The sequence below is a fragment of the Pleurodeles waltl genome, chromosome 4_1 (genome assembly GCF_031143425.1).
Source record: "Pleurodeles waltl isolate 20211129_DDA chromosome 4_1, aPleWal1.hap1.20221129, whole genome shotgun sequence".
Lineage (NCBI taxonomy): Eukaryota > Metazoa > Chordata > Amphibia > Caudata > Salamandridae > Pleurodeles > Pleurodeles waltl.
Window position 1 is genome coordinate 207,485,207 of NC_090442.1, and position 10,029 is coordinate 207,495,235.

Genomic DNA, 10,029 nt, shown 5'->3' on the forward strand with positions numbered 1-10,029 from the left:
ACAGCAAATGTGATGAGATAAGAACAAGATTTACAGGCCTGTTCACAGAAAGGGACCACTTGGAAGGATAATGTAAATCAGGTTTGGGCCAGGGAAGGTACATGCTCAAGCTTGTCAGCCTCAAACAAATAAAGTCAGCAAATGGAAAGAAAGAAAATGTGAGTTACAAACCACAAACCCAATGACAATCAGTGGACAGAATGAATTCCTAGGTCAGCTTTCTGAATGTCCTAAAGATGTCTTTAGCTAACCAGACAGCTTTGCTCTGGGAGGCTGCAAGGTAAAAAATCAAATAGATTTACCAATTGTAGATCTCTGAAGATATGCAGTTTACAAAAGAAATTTGGTGGGGGGGGGGGGGGGGGTGAGGGAAGTCACTAAACTCAGCTTTAGCTGCCAAACACAGACTATGATAGATCCAAATGGACCAAGCCATGGTACCTCCCCTGGTTTTGGCATCCTGTAGCCTAGTGGGAAGCAACCAAGGGTTATTGTCTTTGAGTAAAAGTGGGGAGTATGTTGTGTCATACTGCAGATGATGCACCAGTTCCCACCATGAACAACAGGTTATGTCAACCCCATTGACATAGTCGACGAGACACGCAGCTGCATGCAAACCCTGGAGAGAAGTGGCAATACGGTATGTCCGTACTTCAAAAAGTGTGCCTATGCAACTGAATAATGTAACAAAAAATAAGGCACCCCGTGACCTGCCTCTGTTTTTGGCCTGGTGAATATTCTCCAGCTTTTTCTAGGTTGCTCCACTTGCTCACAACCCCAGACTAGGCTAATAAGCAGGTGTTGCAATTGACAGAAAACATCTTAGAGGACACGACTGAAATATACCCAAGAAATAAAGAGAGGTAGCACAACCATTCTAATGAACAAAACACACCTCATCATATTTAACAGCAAGAGCATGCGCACCCAGTGCTCCGTGGAATTTTTAAGCTATTCCAAAGCCTTATAGTAGTTTTGTTTAATGATTTCAGCTACATCCATTGTTATTTAAATTCACAGGCATTTAACATCAGCAATATTCCATTTCAGAGGATACTTCAAAATGAATACAGCAGGGGAGTCTGTCAAAATAAATATCTCTGATGTATTCCTTATAATTCGTAGTCCAGAGTAGCTCGCAAATCTTATGATTTTCCTGATGACAGGAGGAAAATTGTCATCTGGCTTTGGAAGATACAGTATTATGGAGGGTCCCGTGGAGAGTAGATGCAGTCTAGTCTCTCCGCTGGAACATTTGAGGAAAAGAAAGGGCAGGGCAGGATTGGTGGATGGGTGCGTGAGGGTGGGATAAAAGGTTAAGTATATATAGGAAGGGAGGGACCGGCCTCTTCCGCACAAGCACATTGTGTGGTAGAAAGTTTGGCCGGTCCATCCCTTAGTTTAGGTAGGCATATTTTGTGTATAATTTGGAGCAGCATGGCCCAAGACGCCGCAGCAGTGCGGGCCGCGCATTGCGCTATTGGCGAAGCCGGCCGCGCCGACTCACTCAGGCCTGGCATGCTCAATAAGGCCTGGGTCGGGATGTCGAGCCCAGTACGGGCAGCTTCTAGCGGCGTTGCGGCTGTAGTTGCAGCATGCAACTCACCGGAAAGGCCAAGGAGAAAGAAATCGGCCGAGGAGAGAGGACGCAGTGCATCCACCCCCACGGACTCCAAGTCAGGCCCCCGTCCAGAGTGGCATGTTGGGGCCCCATGGCAGCATGCTGGTTCTGCCCCCTTTGGAGCCTTCTGTGCTGAGGCAGGGCCAGGATACAACAGAGAGTTGTCATCTGGTTTTAAAAAAAGATACAGTATTATGGAGGGTCCCGTGGAGAGCAGACGCAGTCTAGTCTCTCCGCGGGAACATTCGAGGAAAGAAAATGGCACAGGCAGGGCAGGATTGGTGGATGGGTGCGTGGGGGTGGGATAAAAGGTTAAGTATATATAGGTTGGGGAAGGGAGGGACCGGCCTCTTCCGCACCAGCCCATTGCGTGGTAGAAAGTTTGGCCGGTCCATCCCTTAGTTTAGGTAGGCGTATTTTGTATATAATTTGGAGAGGCATGGCCCAAGGCCATGATGCCACAGCGGTGCGCGCCACGCGTTGTCTTATTGGCGAAGCCGGCTGTGCCGACTTACTCAGGCCTGGCGTGCTCAATCAGGCCTGGGTCGGGATGCCGAGACCGGTACGGGCAGCTTCTAGCGGCATTGCGGCTGTACTTGCAGCCTGCAACTCGCCAGAAAGGCCAAAGAGAAAGAAATCTGCCGAGGGGAGAGGACGCAGTGCATCCACCCCCCCGGACTCCAAGTCAGGCCCCCGTCCAGAGTGGCATGTTGAGGGCGATGTGGAGTGGGGGTGAGGCACCTGGGCAGCATGCTGGTTCTGCCCCCTTTGAAGCCTTCTGTGCTGAGGCAGGGCCAGGACACAACAGAGAGTCAAGGCATGGGGACTGGACCCTGTGCTATCGGTAGCCCCCTTTTGGAACCCACCCTGCAGCCAGGTGGCCCCACACATGATGGACCAAGTGGGGCCCCTGGAAAAAAGAAGAGAAAAGGCCTGGATAGTTCAGCCCCAGGGGTGGACCAGGGCAGTGATTTGGAGGAGGAGGCCAGGGTGGGGGGTATGGGACAGAATGGGCCCCTTGGGGCCCCCTCAGGGTGCAGGCGTACGGTGCTTTCTGGCACCTCAGTAGGGCAGAATATGGCAAAGGACTGGTCCTCTGTGGACATAGAGGCTAGGATTAGGGAACAGAGGAGGGCAGTGGCAGAGACGGAGGAGAGGTGGGCACAGTTATGCAGGGACAGAGAGGAGGCCTTAGAGAGAGGGCGGCAACCAAAAAGGAAGGTGGGCCCGGGGAAGGTAAAGGTAGTTGGGTTTGGGTTCCAACCAATGTGAGGTCAAAAAAGGCTGTGGGGTACGGCCGCGTGATGGGCACGAGTTGCGCACAGGGCCATGGGAGGCAGGGCGAGTACAAGCCAGTAAAGAGACTGGCAGCTGGAAGATGACGCCAAAGGGGCACAACATGGCCTCTGGACATTGGTCTGAAGCACTAGAGGGGCCTTCTGCGGCCTTCTCTACAACGCAGGAACGTGCTAGTCGCAAAGGTGGTAGGCGCCACAGCAGAAGGGATCAGGACGAGTGGAGTGGCATAATGGACAAGAGAGGTGAGGACGAAGAGTGTGAGATGGACGAGGAGGTAGTGGTGGAATTGGATTACGAGGAGGAGACGGACGAATGGGAGGTGAGTGTGCAGAAAGGGAGGGGGAAAAGGCACAAGAGCAGCGCAACCCCCTCTTCAATTTCTGTATTGCAGCCGACAGCGGATAGTGGAACGTCAAAAGGTAGCGGTACGCAAAGAGGAGTGTGGTCGCCAAGTTCCAACGGCATCAAAAGGAGCAGTGCCCCGTGTTCAAGGTAAGGGTGAATGGTGGTATGTATAGGGTGAGGGTCAAGGTACAGCTGTGTTGAAAACACACAGGACTATAGGAGTAGGTGATCATTCCATACACGAGGCACCTGATGCTAGCGCGACACACGTTGGGGATGGTAAGCTGCTATCAATACAGGATGCAGCTAGTACTGGTGATGGTAGGAGTGCTGTGATGGTGGAAAAGGAGGGGGATGACAAGGTCAGGGACGGGCATAAGAAGAGACTTCTGTACATGGGTTTGTCGATGCTTTGGGTTCACATGTGGCGGACAAGACTAAAGCATGGATCTGGCGCCAGGAGTAGGTACGGTAGATGTTTTCAAATTGCTTCATAGAGATATACAGGTGAAGGAAGACTTCAAAGAAGAAGAGTGGGAGTTAGCTATCAATAATTGGACATCAGCTTCTTTCTTGATGTATGCTAGTATCTACTGCGAGAAATTTCCCGACAGGGCCATCGTGCTTTTCAATCACATGGATACCATAAGGAAGGCCCAGATGCACTTTGGTGGGTTCGCATAGCTCAGTTATGGCGAAGAGTTTTGGGCACGGTTGAGTGTGAATCCTGATAAGTCTTGGGGAGATGTAGACTCAAAGCTGTGGATGCAGTGGATGGCGTCATCGCACTCTGCAGCCTCAACACATACCGCTAGCGGCTCGTGGCCTAACCTATACAAGCCTTTTCAGTCCTGTCCTGCCCAAGCAGGTACGGGTATGGTACAGTGACCCCAGATACCTACCTCATGGGCATGTTGGAACTTCAATAAGGGTTTCTGCTTGAGACATCCTTGTAAGTAAAGCATGAGTGCTCTAAATGTGGGGGAAGGCACACCCGGTCATGTAGTGCTTCTTGCGTAATGGCCCAGCGGAGCAGTGGAGAGCGGCTAGGGGTAGACCGATGCAAGGAGCTCCTGCCCCAAAGGGCACCTACGCCAATCAAGCTGGAGGTATTGCTGCCCTGGCTGCGCATGTACCCAGATGGGGACATAGCGAACAAGTTGGAGTGAGGCTTTAAGGAAGGGTCTCGAATAGGCTATCAGAGGCCGAGACAGAAGAGATAGGCAGACAATTTGCAGTCTGCCAAGGACATGCCCCAGGTAGTAGTGGATAAATTGGCAAAGGAAGTCGCAGAGGGTAGAATTGCAGGTCCATTTTACGATTGGCCCGTGGAAAACCTGATGATTTCACCTCTCTGTGTGGTTCCCAAAAAGACCGAGGGTGAGTCTCGTCTCATCCATCCTTTGATTATGGCCGTAAGGAGTGTCGGTGAATGATTTCATTGAGCCTGAAGATACAAGGGTGGTTTATGCTTCCATCGACTGCACCATTCGGCTCATTCGGGGATGTGGCAGGGGGTCTCAGCTAGCAAAATGGAACATCAAGGAAGCTATTCGGCTCTTGCCGATCCATCCTGAGGATTTTGTGTTATTGGGCATGCAGCTGGATGGGGCGATTTTTGTGGACAGAGTACTCCCGATGGGCTGCACCATATCGTGCAAGCTTTTTGAGGCCTTTAGTACATTCCTCCAGTGGGTTTTTGTGAAAGCGTGTGGAAATCGTGAGGTGACACATTATTTCGATTATTTCTTCTTTGTGGGTAAGGCTGGCTCCGACTCTTGCGGGAGAGCGTTGGCAGGCTTTGAGAGACTGGACAGGGAGATGGGGTCCCCTTGGCTCAGGAGAAAACTGAGGGCCCCAGTTGCGTACTGACCTTTTTGGGGATTGAGCTGGACACGGAGGACTTGGTGGCTTGGTTGCCGCGTGGGAAGGTGTGTGAGATTTTGGAAAAAAGACAGAGGAGACTACGCCAAGGATGCCAGGTCTAACAGGCACCAGCACACATTACTGGAAACCAGGACTTATTTCTCATCCACAGAATTTGACCCAGAGCAAAAGAGGGAATGGCAGAACAGGGACAAAGAAGGAGGAAGAGAAAGGAAAACAGTGACCAAGAGCAAACACAGAGATGAAAAAGATTCTGCAGGAGTGAGAGAGATAGGAAGTGAAGGGTGGTGGAAGAAAGAGACATGAGGTGGAATCAGAATGAAGTAGCCTTGTTATTTGGAAAACCGGAGTCCAGCAGTACCACAACTGCGAAAACCTTGGACCCCTGCATGAGGGAGCTCGTAGTTATGTCTTCAAGGTTGTGCAGCCGAAGTAGAAGCCTGGACATGCGTTACTCATTCCAGGGCACAATGCCAGATATCTCGCCTCTTTCTTATGGTTATTGCTTGAACGTCCCCATCTGACAAGGACTCTGAGCCCTCCGCATAGTTGAGTACCACTTTAAAAAGGTTAAAGCACTGCAGTAAATGGAAAGCAGCAGTAAAATTATATATTTCAGCTATAAAGTAACACTGGCGTTGAACTACTACTCTTCATAAAATTCAGTCATTTAGCTCGCAATAAACAATTTGCTCTTATAGAAAGACGTAATGAGATTGAGGAAGAAATCCTGATAACCCTCTCACTTCTGGATTCGTTTTCTTAAAAAGCTTGCAATTGTCAAAGTCCAAAAGTGTTATTGACATGCTTTTGGAAAGTTGAGAATCAAGACTTGACAGTAGCTTGTCTGCTCCCTATCTGGTACTGTAATATCACAAATAATGAAATAGTTGGCACGCTGACTGAGATGAAAACTGATATTAAGCATTACTGATTCATTTTTATACTTTTAAAATGTTCTGTTTCCTATCATAAAAGGTAAACACGTCTGAAAGCTAACGTCCTGATTTATATCTTGGAGGTATGTATACTCCGTCACAACGGCAATGGAGTATATATACCAGCAAGATAATGGTCTACCCGCCAAATAAGATGCGGGCAGACCATAGGTTTAATCACAAAGAAGACTACTCCGATCCCCCCATGTTTAAACCCCTCCAATAGCCCTGCAGAGTAAGCAACATCAGACGCAGACCTGTTATACGATGGGCGGAATTAGAGGTCAGTTTTCACTGCACGTCACTGCCAGGAAAAACCTGGAGGTAAGGAGCAGTGAATACTGCTTAATGCTCCCCTTGCCATGGGAGAGGAATCCAATGGTTAGCATTGGCTTTATTATTTTCAAAAGAATAATACAGTTTCGGTATTTTCTTTTAGAAAGTATAAAAAGAAAAGTGTTTGGCGCAGGGCTTCTTCCACCAAGCAACAAATGCATTGACAGGAGCTGCCGTCACAGCAGTTCCTGCTAAAGCTTTATAAATGGCCGCCAGCTTGCCGGTCATTTATAAATCTGGCTGGAGGTCCCACCACGAGGTTTACTGAGTAATTTACTCTGTCACCCTGCCAGAACAATGGGTCATCCACCAATATATAAATCTGGCCATAAGTTTGCTTGTTTTATTTATTTTCTCTTATGTTACATCAAAGGTGTCCAGCATAGAAACAAGAAGCCTGGAGCCGCTCCATCTTTTCATGGACTATCTAAATAAGTGTCTTTTAAATTTGCTTTATATGAGTAGTAGGAAAATGTACCAAAGATCTCTCCCGTTAGGACCAACAAAATCTCATGCAGCATGAGGCTTGTCTCAGTTCAACTAAGCTTCCGGGTTGATGACAGGTTTACACATTCTATTTCATTAAACGTGGTTCATTCTCGTGGGCAGAATACATATGAAGGGTCCAATGCCAAAAACATTTAAAATTACTTTAAGCACTACTACCGGAGCATCTCTTCCCAAACCATAAATTCCTTTGTGAATTGGCCCCCGCAATCTCTCAAAAAGCTCGACCTTCCACTTGCCAAAATGACACAGTACTTATAAACCCCTGAGGAGTACGTGCATTTGGGGCTAATTCACAAAGTTTCTTATGAGTATGTGAAGTAGTATTTATGTAGTTCGAATAGAGTACTCCTAAATGCCTTGGCGAATTGGCCCCACATTTTTACTTTACATTTTCTCACACGAGGTGTTCATAGCAACTCACTTTCAATTTGTATTATTATTTTCAATCCTTTATTTAACATGCTTGTGTTTAACATTTATATAAATAAATATGAATTTTTTATTGTTGCTCATAATGAGTTCTGGATAATTTGTAATTATTTAAATAAGCTTTTAACGTGCTTAATTTCATGCGTTTTTATCTGTAGCTCACAATCCATTTCGTAGCATTATCCCGCCACTAGTGTATCAAAAATACTGGCCTGTCATAATACAACAAACATTGGCAACACCAACAGATCTGGTTTTGATGTACTAAAACATCCAAACGAAATCATACCTACCAGTGTTTTTCGTGAGCACATTAAAACCAGCTACATCACTTACCTTATGCTCATGAAAGGCCCACCTCTCACCATATTCACACAAGTGCATACTCAGCCTGCACTCAGAGGTCTCCGTCTACACTAACACAAGCACAGCACTCAGCCTACACTCACACAACACTTGCCTACACTCACTCAGGTACAGTGCCTGCACTATGCTCACACAAACACAGCTCTGACCCACCCTTAAATGGCACAGCACTCATCTGACACACAGACACAGCTCTCGCCCCCATAGTCACGCAGGCAAAGTCCTCAACCCTACAATCACAGCGCTCACTTTCACACTCACAGAAACAAAGCTCACCCCCACACTCACAAAGGCACAGCGCCTTCCCTATGTCAAGCAAGAATCCTACTCATACAGGCACATCACTCAACCACACTCACACAGGCACGCTGCTTATCCGTACTTACACTCACACTGGCACATTGCTCAACCACATCCCTCACACAGGAGCACCCATCATCCTACTCTCACCTAGGCACCCTCCTCAGCCGCAAACCACTCGCGCCACGTTCAGAGGCAGACCCTAACTCCATACTCACAGAGGTACACCCGTCAACCCATGCCATTGTTGACCCCAAAACAAATGTAATTGTATGGGACCAAGTAGCAGAAAGAGAGAAAGCCTAGAATCATAGTTGTACACAACAGCATTTAGGAAAAATCTTGAGACATTAATCTCAGTTCTGTTAATTTATTCAAATAGTAAAATAAATCACTGCAAAAGGCACAAGTTCAGTTATTAGGCAATTAGCATAAACCCAGAACCATAATAAATAGAAAGTTTCATGTGCCTTTAAACAATGTAAACCATCACAGTCATAGAAGTCCTTTGGAAACAGTCACAGTACAGAAAGGACCATACTCATCTAACCTTCTCTAAGCAGAAAGCAGAATGTCTGTAAAGTCAAAAACAGAAGATTGCTGCATCTGAATTCCAACCCTCACTGTTCCGAAGCTAAAAGTAAAATGCATAAAAAGATGGCTGTTATTTAAATAGCACCTTTGAATACAATTTTAGACAAAGAAAGGACCCTATTTCATAACATAATATTACGTAACTGTGCACCACTGAAATTGTACTTGCACAGTATCAATCACATTTTGTTTTAAAATAACACATGCTTGCATCGGCTAACACTGCACATCATTTGTTTATTAATGCACAACAATGAACTGTTCTTGTAAATAAATAACATCAACATGGTAATGGATCCTCAGATGAGTGAACTTGCAGTGTTTCAAAATCAGAACATCCTTTCTCGGGGGAAACTTTTGTAAAATTATTTTTTTAAAACATGAATGTGCAGAACTCATACACACAAATAAACTAGCTTTTAAATGTTGCAGCTTAATGCAGCCTAGTAATGCTAGGAAAAGCCAACCTACATTAGGATCACATTGTAATGTGAGAGTATGCACCCACAATACCCCCTTTGAGAATTATAATTATTACACTATCAGACATTTATAGTCTAGTTATCAACATTGGTTTTGACACATCTTCTTTATCCCACAGTACTTTCACACTGCTGTGATCTCAGCTTTACTCTTGTCAAGAACAATCTCTTCCTTCGTCTGTTATCTCATCCTTTTCTTTTTCTTGTTCTGAAATTGCACCTAGAGCCTTTAATAGAAACTGACTCACAAAAACTGAATGTTAGGCAATCACTCACTATCACTACTATTAATATTACCAGTGAAACGACAATTTTAAGTAGGTAAATTAGTACAATTGTAACAATCAGACTAATTTATTATTTTTCTATGATTCTTTAACAATTCTATGTAATTGCTATCTTCAAATCCTTCAACAAATCTATATCTGTAGTCTAACCTACGAATCCTAATGCCAGTAAAAGACTTTGAAATATTATTAGCATTGGAGAGATACTCATTAGGAGGATATGTATACACTAACATCACAATAAGGGCAGCCAAAACAAAAACTATAAAAATGAATTTGTAAGCCATGCAATCTTTATTTTCTCGAAGACATTTTCTTCAGCCCCTTAAAGCAGTCTTTTGAAAATAAATTAGATCTTTAAAAGCAATATACAAAAGCAATCGAAGTAATCAAAACAATCCCAAAATAATTTAAGTTATCAAAGATACTTTAAAGTAAGTAAGACTTAGCTAAAGCAAAAATTCTAAAAGGAAAACATTAATCTTTCAAAAAATTCAAATCAACAGTTCACTTCAGAATCAGGAAACATATTCAGCATTTCATTATTTCATACTTCTTTTGTCATTTCACTTCACAATGGAGCTAGGAAATCTACAAATGAAAACTGAAATCTTCTCAAATGTATTTTTCATCTG